Below are 14,055 nucleotides of genomic sequence, written 5' to 3' on the forward strand. Positions count from 1 at the left end.
ATATGGATACAGCCCTGGTCAACTGCATTGCATGCTGGGAGTGGTATTTATGTTCTATTAGCACATGGGTTCAGTTTCTTTCCTAAGAGGGAATTGAACCAAGCCAGGCTGGAGGCAGGCTTGCCTCACCTTGCACTTGCTGCCCATGTGGCCTCAGGTATGTCGACCTGAGGGCCTGAAGCTAGAGAGCGTGACCCTGGTTCTACAGTAAGCTGACTGAGGAGGGGGGGGGGCTGTCTGCCAAAGCTCTGTCTGGTATCATTGGAAGGTTTCACTTGGAAGATTGGAAGGAGGCCTTGTGAGTACTGACATTGAAAAATTTGGGGACTCTGTGTGCTTGCTACCCCCCTGGTGCTTGATAGTCAGCGTGAGTGAGTCAGCGTGAGTCTGAGTAAAGGGAACACTGGCTGTTTTTCTGAAGAGCTTGTCCAATTGTGCTACTGCAAAGGACTTTGCTCAGCTACGTTACCTTTGGGCTGTCGCAGTGTGTCGTAACTGGCTTATACCTGGTATTTATGTTCTGTGAGCACATGGGTTCTGTCAGGGATCTCCTCGATCCCCGCCGCGATGGTCCCGGCGCAGGCGCAGTGCACCGCCCTGTGCAGGGAAACGGGCACTAGGTATGGGCCGGCCGCGGCGTTCGAGTTCGCGCATGCGCAGTAGAAGCCGCGGCCGCCCGCTGGGCACCAATGGCAGCGCAGGGCGGGATGTTTAAATGGCCCTGAGCTGTCATTCAGTGCCTTCTGGTCTTTCCTGCATCCTGTGATTCTGCGAACCGGTACCCTGTAAGTTATTGACCCGGATTGTACCTGACCTTGCTGTTTTCTCCTATCCTGACCCTTGCTTTGCCTGACCTCTCTCCTGGATGCCCCCTATTAGATTTGACCTGCTGTTACTGACCTGGCGTGTGACCCGACCATTCTCTGCCCGCTGCCTTGTACCTTACCGTCCTCTCTGTTACCGACCCGGCCCGTCTGACCTTGCTCATCCATCTATCCGCCCATCCCTCGCAGTGGGGTCTTCTGGCCTCCTCATATCAGACTCTTTCCCGTGGGAGCCCTTGGCGCATACCATTGACGGACGCACCCAGTAGCCACGACCTGGTCTCGGGGGGCTCCAAGTCCATCCCCACCATCAGGGGCCCTGGTGAACAAGCACCCTGGGACTTAGACTCCGTGCGCTGGGGACGCCTATTCAGTGGAGTGCTAGTGGTACCGCCGGGCGGTCCCTTACAGGTTCAGTGTCTTTCCTGGGAGAGGACTGAACCAAACCAGGCTGGAGGCAGGCTTGCCTTGCCTGGCACTTGCTGCCCATGCAGCCTCAGGTATGTGTCAACCTGAGGGCCTGAAGCTAGAGAGCGTGACCCTGGTTCTACAGTAAGCTGCCTGAGGGGGGGACTCTCTTCCATAGCTCTGTCTGGTATCATTGGTGGGTTTTGCTTGGAAGATTGGAAGGAGGCCTTGTGAGTACTGACATTGAGGAATTTAGGGACTCTGTGTGCTTTATCCCCCCAGGTGCTTGATAGTCAGCGTGAGTGAGTCAGCGTGAGTCTGAGAAAAGGGAACACTGGCTGTTGTTCTGAAGAGCTTGTCCCGTTGTGCTACTGCAAATTACAGCTATGTTACCTTTGGACTGTCGCAGTCTGTTGTAACTGGCTTATACCTCAGAAGCTCAGCCCTGTAACTACTACTGCTGAAAAAAGGGACTTTGTTCACTCCTAAACTACTTGCTGTTACAAATTAAAGGGAAATCTATTTGATTCAGCCAAGACTTCAAAAGTGCTCAACTAAGAGATCAGCTAGATGTCTGTAGTGTGAATAGTTCTAATAAAACTCCAAAAATAAACATCTCCTCGACTGGTCATTGAAGACAATGAGCGGAAGTGTGTGTGTGTCTGGCTGTGAAAGATACTTGGTGCCTGGCTGCAGGGCAAAGAAGGGGGAAACCCAGGCAGAAATACAAGCGGTTCTCACAAGGGTGGCGCTACATTCCTCTAAAGCCGGGTATACACATGTTGAAATTTATCCGGTTCAGAAGAATTTTGATGTGTGTAAAACCCTCACTGTTCAACAGAAGCCAGTTGTAAAAATGCTGGGAAACCAGCAATCAATTAGTGCATGCAGCCAATGGCCGATCTGTGTATTCTGAATTGGGGGGGAGCCCTCACTATCAGAATACTATAGCGCAGTGGGAGAGATTCTCTTTTTTTTTTCATTCAACCCCTTGTGATAGCAATCAAGTAATAATAAACTAAAAAAAAGAAAAACGTTTTAAAAATAAAATAATAAAAAAATTTTTTTTAAACTGCCGTAATCCCTGTTGCCCCGCACACCTGTACAACCGCAAGCCCAGTGTGTAAACCACAGTCACACCACACGTGTGACATATTGCCGCGAACGTCAAAATGAGAACCATAATACTGCCACAAGAGCTCCTAGTTAACTCTAAACTGATGAGCTGTAAAGGCTTTTAAAGCGTCACCTATGGTGATTTTTGGGCACCGTAGTTTTTGGCGATATCACGGGCAATTTTAAGAAATTGAATGTTTTGATATTTATTTACTTGATGCAACCTCATCTTTTATATTTTAACCAAAAATGGATATTCTGTTGTGTGTTTTTGCACTAAAATTAATTTATTATATTTTTCCTGAAATGTTTGTCTTTAATAAACAGTTGCAAAAATAATTTAAGTAATTTTATTGCCAAAAATGTATATTTTTACATGTATGTGAAAAATTTTAAAAATTGCTCTGGAGCCGAACTGGTTAATGATCACAGACCTGTTTCTTTTATATCTGGCAAGAGTTCTGCTTTAATTTACTGAGTTGCTTAGAATCATTTCATTGTGTTATTGCTAAGAGGAAGGATAGTTTTTACTCTGCATATTCATGTGTCCATCGAGAATTTAATATTTAACTGCAAAATGTCCAAAGTCCAGTTATTAGCCTCCATATAATTCCACATAGTTTCTCTTACAGTTTAACAAGATGCTTTTCCAGCGATGTGTTGTTAATCTGATGTCTGCCAGGCTAATGTATTTTGCTTTTCTGCAGTGTCAGAAAGAATCAGGCTCATTATGGGGCAGTTCAAGTTTAGTTGTGCCAAAATCAAGTCTTCCAAATCAAAACAGATAGCACCATCTGTAATACTGCACCTGAGGCCATCTAGCTCCTCGGAACATTCGTTCCATAAGAAATAAAGAGGCAGACTTTAAAGTTAAAAAACATCAAATCTTGATGCAATGCTCAATTAGATATTTGAATCATAAGCCAAGTGCCTTCAGCACTTCAGAAATGAAAAGCTTTGAACAGCAAAGGGTTGGAGAATACTGTATGTGCACCTCCTACTTCTAGGTGAATACAGTTTCTTTTAGTTTTTTTTTAATAGTTCAAAAGGAGACTTTACTTGTAGAAACCAGACATTAGAACCGAAGAAAAAAACCCATATTTTTTTATTTTTTTGATAGAGTAATGGAGGGTTATAGCCCCTCAGGGTTTTGCCATACGTGTCCCATTGGTGATATTTCCCTTCACTTCCTGACCCTTAGCCACAACAGGAAGTGAGATGAAATCCCTCCAAACTGAAGTAAAACTCTGGCAGCCATCAGTGTCCCCACTGGAATATTTCCTGTCAATTTTTGTTCTGGTAGCAACCAAAAATCTACATAGAAAAGTAACGGCAGAAAAAAGACCTAGTGGTCTGCCTTTTTTTTTTATTTGGTATTTGGTATTTTCTTTTACTTTTAATGTTTGTTAATAAGGGTCATCAGGACAAACAAAGAGGGTGACTCTCCCTAACAGGGCACAGACTGCAATAAAAACTTGAGAGTTGTGCTAATCTATCTCCAGTATATTCAATACGCAATAAAAAAAAGTTTTGCTTATACTTTAACAGCACTCAGACTTTTTATTTTCAAATCACAACTATACATTCCCAGATTGTATATTATAATGTTTATTTCCCTCTTTTCAGATATACGTTTATGGGCTTGTTGTCACGTGTGTTGATTATGAAGCAAAATTTATATATACAGTTAGGCTAGGTCCATATATATTTGAACACGATTTTAGTTTTTTTTAGGTATTTACCAAAACATATTCAAGCTATAGTTATATAATGAATATGGGCTGACAGTGCACACGCAGGTTTAATTTGAGGGTATGTACATCCAAATTGGAGGAAGGGTTTTGGAGTTACAGCTCTTAAGAGTAGCCATCCCCCCTTTTTTCAAGGGACCAAAAGTAATTGGACAATTGAATCAAAGGCTGTTTCATGGCCAGGTGTGGGCTACTCCTTCATTATTTCTTCATCAATTAAGCAGGTGAAAGCTCTGGAGTTGATTCTAAGTGTGGTATTTGCATTTGGAATCTATTGCTGTGAACCTACATCATGTGTTCAAAGGAGCTGTCCATGCAAGTGATACAGGCCATTGTAAGGCTTCAAAAACGAAACAAATCCATCAGAGGGATAGCAACAACATTAGGAGTAGACAAATCAACAGTTTGGTACTTTCTAAGGAAAGAAGTATGCACTGCTGAGCTCACATGGACATGGACATACACGGAAGACAACAGTGGTGGATGAACGCAGGATCCTCTCTATGGTAAAGAAAAACCCATTCACAACATCCAGACAAGTGAAGGACACTGTCCAGGAGGCAGGCATATCATTGTTAAAGTCTACAATCAAGAGAAAACGTCACGAGAGCAAATACAGAGGGTTCACCACAAGGTGCAAACCATTTATAAGCCTGAAGAATAGAAAAGCCAGATTAGACTTTGCCAAAAAACATCTAAAAAAGCAAGACCAGTTCTGGAAAAGCATTCTTTGGACGGATGAAACTAAGATTAATCTGTACCAGAATGATGGGAAGAAAAAAAGTGTGAAGGCTTGGAACAGCTCATGATCCAAAGCACACAACGTCATCTGTAAAACATGGTGGAGGCAGTGTGATGGCATGGCCATGCATGCCTTCCAGTGGCACTGGGTCATTGGTGTTTATTGATGATGTGCCGGAATCAGCCAGATGAATTCTGCAGTGTTTAGAGATATACTGTCAGCCCAGATTCAGCCAAATGCAGCAAAGTTGATTGGACAGCGCTTCACAGTACAGATGGACAATGATCCAAAACACACTGCAAAAGCAATCCAGGAGCCTTTGAAGGAAAAGAAGTGGAATATTCTACAATGGTCGAGTCAATCACCTGATCTCAACCCAATTGAGCATGCATTTCATTTGCTGAAGGCAGAAAACTAAAGGCAGAAAGACCCACAAACAAAGAACAACTGAAGACAGCTGCAGTTAGAGCCTGGCAAAGCATCAGAAAGGAGGAAACCCAGTCTTTGGTAATGTCCATGGGTTCCAGACTTCAGGCAGTCAGTGCCAGTAAAATTTAATTTTATTTATGATTATATTCATTTGTCCAATTACATTTGAGCCCTAAAAAAATGGAGGGACTGTGTATAAAAATGGTTGCCGTTCCTGAAATTTGTACTTGATGTTTATGTTCAACCCCTTGAATTAAAGCTGAAAGTCTGCACTTCAAATTCGTTTGGATTGTTTCATTTTAATTTATTCTGGTGGCATACAGAGCCAAAAGTATAAAAAGTGTGCCTGTGTCCTAATATATATGGACCTAACTGTAGCACCTGTTATTTTAGCTAATCCTGACCCTTCTGGTCTAAAAGTCTTTAGCTAGTTTTAAATTGGGGCTCAATAACCAACATAGGCTAGAGCTATGTTAGGCACCCAACAGTCACTTCTAGCATTTAAAGGCCGGGTGGATGTCAGATTATAAACTACTAGGGAGGGACTAAAGTGCAGAATAGATAGCCTGACCCTAAATTCTAGTGTCACACCACAGCTTCTGTGTGTGATAATCTGCATTCCAGGTTGGTTGGACAACAGTTAAAGGATCTCTCCATCACCGCTGATCTTGTCTTCAGGTCTCCAACACAAAGACATACGCCACATCATCTTTGGAACCCCTGCAACTGGACTTTGCTGCTACATTTATCTGGAGGTAGCTTTATAAGTAACTATAAATATCCATGTATATGTGCACAATTCCACCAGGACTCGTATTGAGTCCTTTGCTGGTAATACCTGTTTGTACATTTGATGTAAGTATTATTATTAATCTTTTCTTATATAAAGATTGCATTATTTCCATACTGGTGTGCATCTATATACTTATGGTTAATGTTATGCGCCAGTTGCAGTAGTTGCTCTACTAACAATACATTTGGTTAGATTATTGGTTTATTTCCAGGAAAGGAATCTGTTCACAGAGGCCCTGTCCTGGGTGGAGGCACTGCCAACTTTATTATCAAACCCCCACTCTTCCACATAGTGAAGATTCTGGTTCTCTTATTTACCTACAGTTGTGACCAAAATTATTCAACCCCCAATGCTGTAAAGGGGTTTAGGGACTATAGTGTACATTTGGAATTGTATTCAGAATCAAATCCTACAAGGACGTTGTAACTACCCAAATGCAACTAAAATGACATCAATTGTTTATGTAATACAGTAGTAAATGGTTCTTATGTGGTTTCTTCATTGCCACAATTATTCAACCCCTTAAAGACTACCACTCTGAAGAACAGAGGTTCATACAGGTGCTTTCCATCAGGTATTGAAAACACCTGTGGATGTCACCGAGCAGCAATCAAGCATAATAAGCACCAATTAGGCAGCTTTAAAATGACTGTGATACTCAGCTCCTTCTAGACATTTACTGGTGTGGTTACAAACATGGTGAAGGCAAGAGAATGGTCCAGGAAGACAAGAGAAGAGGTGATTTCTCTTCACAGGAAGGGCAATGGCTATAAGAAGATTGCAAAGATGTTAAACATACCAAGAGACACCTTAGGAAGCATCATTCGCAAATTCAAGGCAAAGGGCACTGTTGAAACGCTACCTGGTCGTGGCAGAAAGAAGATGCTGACTTCGACTGCTGTGCGCTACCTGAAGCGTAGAGTGGAGAGAAGTCCCCGTGTGACTGCTGAGGAACTGAGAAAAGATTTGTCAGATGTGGGTACAGAAGTTTCAGCCCAGACAATAAGACGCACACTGCGTAATGAAGGCCTCCGTGCCAGAACTCCCAGGCGTACCCCCTTGCTGTCTCCAAAGAATAAGAAGAGTCGACTGCAGTATGCCAAAAGCCATGTGGACAAACCACAAAAGTTGTGGGATAGTGTTCTGTGGACTGATGAAACAAAATTAGAACTGTTTGGGCCCATGGATCAACGCTATGTTTGGAGGAGGAAGAACAAGGCCTATGATGAAAAGAACACCTTGCCTACTGTGAAGCATGGTGGAGGGTCAATCATGCTTTGGGGCTGTTTTGCTTCTGCAGGTACAGGGAAGCTTCAGCGTGTGCAAGGTACCATGAATTCTCTTCAGTACCAGGAGATATTGGATGGAAACGTGATGCAGTCCGTCACACACCTGAGGCTTGGGAGACGTTGGACCTTTCAACAGGACAATGATCCCAAGCATACCTCCAAGTCCACTAGAGCATGGTTGCAGAGGAAAGGCTGGAACATTTTGGAGTGGCCATCGCAGTCACCAGACTTAAATCCGATTGAGAACCTCTGGTGGGACTTAAAGAAAGCAGTTGCAGTGCGCAAGCCTAAGAATGTGACTGAACTGGAGGCCTTTGCCCATGAAGAATGGGCGAAGATACCCGTAGATCGCTGCAAGACACTTGTGTCAAGCTATGCTTCACGTTTAAAAGCTGTTATAACTGTAAAAGGATGCTGTACTAAGTACTAAGATTGAATGTCACTTGGGGGTTGAATAAAACTGATAATGCTGTGAGCACAGAAAAGACATTTGTGGTTATTTCATTATAACTGTTATGTTATATTTGTCTGACCTACAAGTGCCTCTTTAATGTAAATGTAAGCAAGATGACTGAATGATCAAAAGCAATGTCAAACTGGCCAAAACACTCAATTTCAGTGGGGGTTGAATAATTTTGGTCACAACTGTATAGGTCTAGTGCAATAACCTGTTTGAGGAGGGCCATTTGTCATCCCCCCACCAAAAAGATGGCTACATATGGATAGTTTCTTAGTTAAAGCAAGAATTTTAAACACATTCAGTGGTGGATATAATCACTTACTGATTATGCGACCTTTTAGCTTGTAATCCTTGCCTATGTGCCTGTTGTCCTATAGAGCCATCCTATAATCTAAGAGGCTGACTCCAGACTGCATTGTCTGCTGTGACCGCTTTCCTGTGAAGGCGGAAGTTCAGGGAAGCAGCACCAAAGTAGCAGCCAGTAGTGCTGAAAATTTTTAAACTGCAAGCACAAGGTAAGAATTTTAACAAAGAGTTTATTAAGGATTGTTTATTTTATTGTGCTCGGATTGTCAAGCTAAAAAATAATGGGGATTTAAAACTTTGCCCTACAGGTAAACTTATAATTAGTAATACCCGTGGAAATGCCATGAGCTTGCACGTTTAGTAGATATTCATATCTGTATTGGTTCCAGACATGATTGCATAGAGCACCATGCCATGATGGTGACTCTCATGCACAAATGCAGGAGTGACATCATCACTGCCCAGCTATTCAAACAGCCAGAGAGCATGAACCTGGAAGGAAGACCTGGCAAAGATGGAAGTGCTGGGAGCACTGAAGGACTCAGTTTGAAATGTAAGTCTGTCATAATACTAGCACATTAAAGCATAAACTTGCAGGGGACCCATTCTATTTATTTTTTTTTGTAGCGTTCAACCACTTGAGCTCCAGAAAATGTTACCCCCTTCATGACCAGGCAATTTTTTGCAGTTCAGCACTGTGCTACTTTAACTGTCCTAATGCATACAATGCTGTACACAAACAAAATTTAGATAATTTTTTTCACACAAAGAGTTTTTTTGGTGGTATTTGATTATCACTGGGGTTTTAATTTTATTTAAACAAAAGAAATTTTGAAAAAAAACAGTATTTTCTGCTTTCTGCTATTAAACATATCCAATAATTTCTTCATAAATTTTGGCCAAAATGTAACATGCTAGGTGTCTTTGGTGAAAAAATCCCAACAAGTATATATTGGTTGTTTTGCGTGAATGTTACAGCGTCTCAAACTATGGTATAGATACTGTAATTTTTATTTATTTATTTTTTATATAAGTAATGGTGTTGATCAACAACTTACAGTGGGGATCGAAAGTTTGGGCACCCCAGCTAAAAATTTGTATTAATGTGCATAAAGAAGCCAAGGAAAGATGGAAAAATCTCCAAAAGGCATCAAATTACAGATTAGACATTCTTATAATATGTCAACAAAAGTTAGATTTTATTTCCATCATTTACACTTTCAAAATAACAGAAAACAAAAAAATGGCGTCTGCAAAAGTTTGGGCACCCTGCAGAATTTATAGCATGCACTGCCCCCTTTGCAAAGCTGAGACATGCCAGTGTCGTGGATTGTTCTCAATCATCGTCTGGGAAGACCAGGTGATGTCAATCTCAAAGGTTTTAAATGCCCAGACTCATCTGACCTTGCCCCAACAATCAGCACCATGGGTTCTTCTAAGCAGTTGTCTAGAAAACTGAAACTGAAAATAGTTGATGCTCACAAAGCTGGAGAAGGCTATAAGAAGATAGCAAAGCGTTTTCAGATGTCAATATCCTTTGTTCGGAATGTAATTAAGAAATGGCAGTCTTAAGGAACAGTGGAAGTTAAAGCAAGATCTGGAAGACCAAGAAAAATATCAGACAGAACAGCCCGCAGGATTGTGAGAAAAACAATTCAAAACCCACGTTTGACTGCACGATCCCTCCAGAAAGATCTGGCAGACACTGGAGTTGTGGTGCACTATTCCACTATAAAGAGATACTTGTACAAATATGGTCTTCATGGAAGAGTCATCAGAAGAAAACCTCTTCTATGTCCTCACCACAAAAATCATTGTTTGAACTTTGCAAATGAACATATAGACAAGCCTGATGCATTTTGGAAACAAGTTCTGTGGACCGATGAGGTTAAAATTTAACTTTTTGGCCGGAATGAGCAAAGGTACGTTTGGAGAAGACGGGGCACAGAATTTAATGAAAAGAACCTCTGTCCAACTATTAAGCATGGGGTTGGATCAATCATGCTTTGGGGTTGTGTTGCAGCCAGTGGCACAGGGAACATCTCACGAGTAGAAGGAAAAATGGATTCAATAAAATTTCAGCAAATTTTGGATGGTAACTTGATGCCATCTGTGAAAAAGCTGAAGTTAGAGAGGATGGCTTCTACAAATGGATAATGATCCTAAACACACCTTCGAAATCCACGGGGGTTACATCAAGAGGCGTAAACTGAAGGTTTTGCCATGGCCTTCACAGTCTCCTGACCTCAACATAATTGAAAATCTATGGATAGACCTTAAAAGAGCAGTGCGTGACAGACAGCCCAGAAATCTCAAAGAACTGGAAGACTTTTGTAAAGAAGAATGGGCAAAGATACCTCAAACAAGAATTGAAAGACTCTTGGCTGGCTACAAAAAGCGTTTACAAGCTGTGATACTTGCCAAAGGGGGCAGTACAAAATATTAACTCTGCAGGGTGCCCAAACTTTTGCAGACGCCATTTTTTTGTTTTCTGTTATTTTGAAAGTGTAAATGATGGAAATAAAATCTAACTTTTGTTGACATATTATAAGAATGTCTAATCTGTAATTTGATGCCTTTTGGAGATTCTTCCATCTTTCCTTGGCTTCTTTATGCACATTAATACAAATTTTTAGCTGGGGTGCCCAAACTTTCGATCCCCACTGTATAACAGGACTATGATAGTATGGAAGGCAATCTGACACTAAGTCACACTTTGTGGGAACTGACTAACTGCCACTGACTTCTCTAGGGACACTAATACAGTAATCAGTGGTAATAATATACACTGACACTGTACTAATGACACTGGCTGGAAAGGGGTTAACATCTAGGGGCAATCAAAGGGTTGACTGTGTGCCAACACTGTTTTAAGTGTTTACTGTGTGCTGTTTTACTAAGCGATGTGCTGGGTTTTATTCTCTGCTTTTCAGGGAAACAAAAACTGGCACTTCACCGCTGTCAGGACAGAGCACTGTGTTTACCATCACAGAGCTCTGTCCTGTCTTCCGCTCCGCTGATTGGTGGGTCCTGGCCATTGACTGGGACCCACTGATCGGCTTGTGCTGTAAGGAATCACAGCTTAGCCAGGGTGTCGGGCGTGCTTCCTAAAGAGCTAAATCATGTATCAGATACGTGATCCAGCCCAGAGCGGCTGCCCTGCATCAGTATATCGGCGTCGGGCGATCTGCAAGCAGTTGGTACCTATTTATTTATTTATTTACTTAGTTAGTTTTCTACATTTTCCCTAGCAAGGCTAAAAAAAAAGCAGCTTTGGCTGCAATACTCATCTTCTCTCCAGTGCTATCCCACTCCTCTCCTATCAGGTGCAGTAATCTGTGAGTGCAGCGAGTTAGCATGGCATCCTGAACTCACATTGTAATTATGCAGAGAGCTGCTAATGTCATTACAACAGCACCACTCTCTGAATCATTGAAGACCACTCAGATCAGAGAAGCGGACCTTACAGCATTATGTGACCAGCCCTGTGCCCATTCACACTAAGGACTGCATGTGAATCTCATACGTATGAACACACTGAGTGTTCCTGTCTGATTCCCATGCAGTTCTATGCAGTGCAATTTCAGCCATTCATTTTGAATGGGCTAAAATCATACTGCACCACACCGAAAGTAGTGCATGTACTACTTTTGGAAAAGCAGTGCAACTGGATCACATGGTACTTTTGTACCAAGCGATCCAGTGCGGGCAAACAGACTACGTTTGTGACCTGCATTTGGGGTGCTGTTAACTTTGTACTGATGCCCGCTGCAGTGCGATTTGAACGTGGTACTGGAAACCAGCATGGAACGTGGGTTTCCCACACTACTTTTTTAATGGGAACAGACCTTTAGACATCTGCAAAAGTTGATTACAAAAATCAAAATGAAAAACTGCTTGTGAGGAAGTGGGGAAGCTCTTGGGGTGGAGAGTAGGGGAGCATTTAGGGAGGGGGGTTCACAGGAACCTGGAATTAGGCTTTGACTTTTTGATGTGACTTTCTTTACATCTTTACAATCAAAGCTGCAGTCCTAAGACCAGCTTAGACCTCGTGAGCCAGATGCCACTTTGGCACCTAGCAGTTCAATAATTAAAAAGGGTGGTAAAGTATTACTCTCCTGGGAAAATGCTTTTGAGCTTTATCTTTTAAGTTTTAATTGTCTCTTTTTGCTAGCATATGTAGCTTAAAGCTATCCCCGCCTGAAAAAATCCAATTTAGATGGAGTGGCAGGTCATTAGAAATGTTTTTTTCTTTGTTTTCTTGCTTTCCTTAGTAAGGTGGGGAAAATGTAACCTTTCTGTGGGTCTTGGTGCTGTTTTTCCTTTTCTGCCCCGTAACAGTGTTGCCTTATTTCTTGTTCTAGTATCACAGGAATAAAAAGAGGAAAAGTCTCCTCCCGATTGTATCACAGAGAGCAATAAAAACAGACAGTAGTTCTAATCCAACCCATGCTCTTTTTATATTCGGAACAAATCGCAAGGGAATATTCCCAAGCAGCATTAAAAAAACTTGCAATAGCCCTTACCCTTTCACACTGTAGAATGGTAAAAAATGTAAAAGATTTACCAAACAGACAATCTCTCCAATGGGGGTGACAGATTATTTATTTTTTTCTTACAGGTACTTATATAGCGCCATCAATTTACGCAGCACTTTACATATATATTATACATTCACATCAGTCCCTAACCCTCAAGGGGCGTACAATCTAAAGTCCCTAACTCACATTCATACATACACATACTAGGGCCAATTTAGACAGGAACCAATTAACCTACCAGCATGTCTTTGGAGTGCGGAAGGAAACCGGAGTACCCAGAGGAAACCCACACATGCACAGGGAGAACATGCAAACTCCAGGCAGGTGGTGCCGTGGTTGGGATTCAAACCAACGACCCTGGTACTGCCAGGCGGACAGATGGCACTAAAATACCAACTGAGTTTCTCCCAAATTTGATTCATATCAAACAGTATATCTCTGAGCAGGTAGTAATGATGAAACGTTAACATATTATTTTTTGTGTCTTTAACAGAGCTTGAAGATATTTGTGTTAGCTATACAGATTGAAATGGTAACTGCGTTTTACTCATATGCTACTACAATAAATCGCCCTGTTCAGTGAGGAATTATTTTGTCTTGAAAAATACAAATAAGGCGACATCTAGTGGAAAATTGCAGCACACAATAATTATTTTTAAAAATAAAGAGGATGTGTGTAAATCAAAGGTTAACGAAAAACAAATCTATTTTCTAATCTATTATTTGGTCTATTTATAAAAATTTGCTTTGCGAATGGCTCATCATTTGTGCAATATGACAAATAATACCCATAATGTTTGTAGTATAGTATGTATGTAACTGTTTTCTACATGTCCATCGCATTGTTGCCAACAGTCCCAAAATGCCCGGGACGCTCATGGATTGTTGACATTTGTTGACAGTCCTTGTCCCGGGTGAATCATGAAAATTGAGTTTTGTCACGGATAGGTCTACTTTGTCATGGACCGCCGCGGCCGTGGCAGCCAGTCTATTGCAGTGTGTTAATTATTATTGTCCCCCTTGCTCCCTGCGATCCTCTGTCCTCACTCTCTGTCCTCCTCCTGCCTGGCACTGCCTGGCACTGCCAATCAGCTGAGAGACAGGAAGTCATGTGGCCGCTTCTCCCATCCTGATTGGTTGTTACTGTGAGGGGGCATGGCCGGCCGAGGGGTGACTGTGTTAGCCCGCCTTAGCCTCCTCAGTTTCAGCAAGAGCAAATGCAAGGCAGAGGAAGCTGCTACAGAGTTGACCAAGCCCAGGACATACACTGACCAGGACCAAGCAGACAGGACTCAGGAGCTGCAGGGACAGGCGGACACAGAGAGGAGACATTGCATGGATGGAGAATCCAAGAGAATCTCAGACTCTGTTTAACCACACACACTTTAAGCCACGC

Source organism: Staurois parvus, unplaced genomic scaffold (genome assembly GCF_062004578.1).
Source record: "Staurois parvus isolate SC_StPar_1 unplaced genomic scaffold, SC_StPar_1.0 ptg000147l, whole genome shotgun sequence".
Taxonomy (NCBI): Eukaryota; Metazoa; Chordata; class Amphibia; order Anura; family Ranidae; genus Staurois; species Staurois parvus.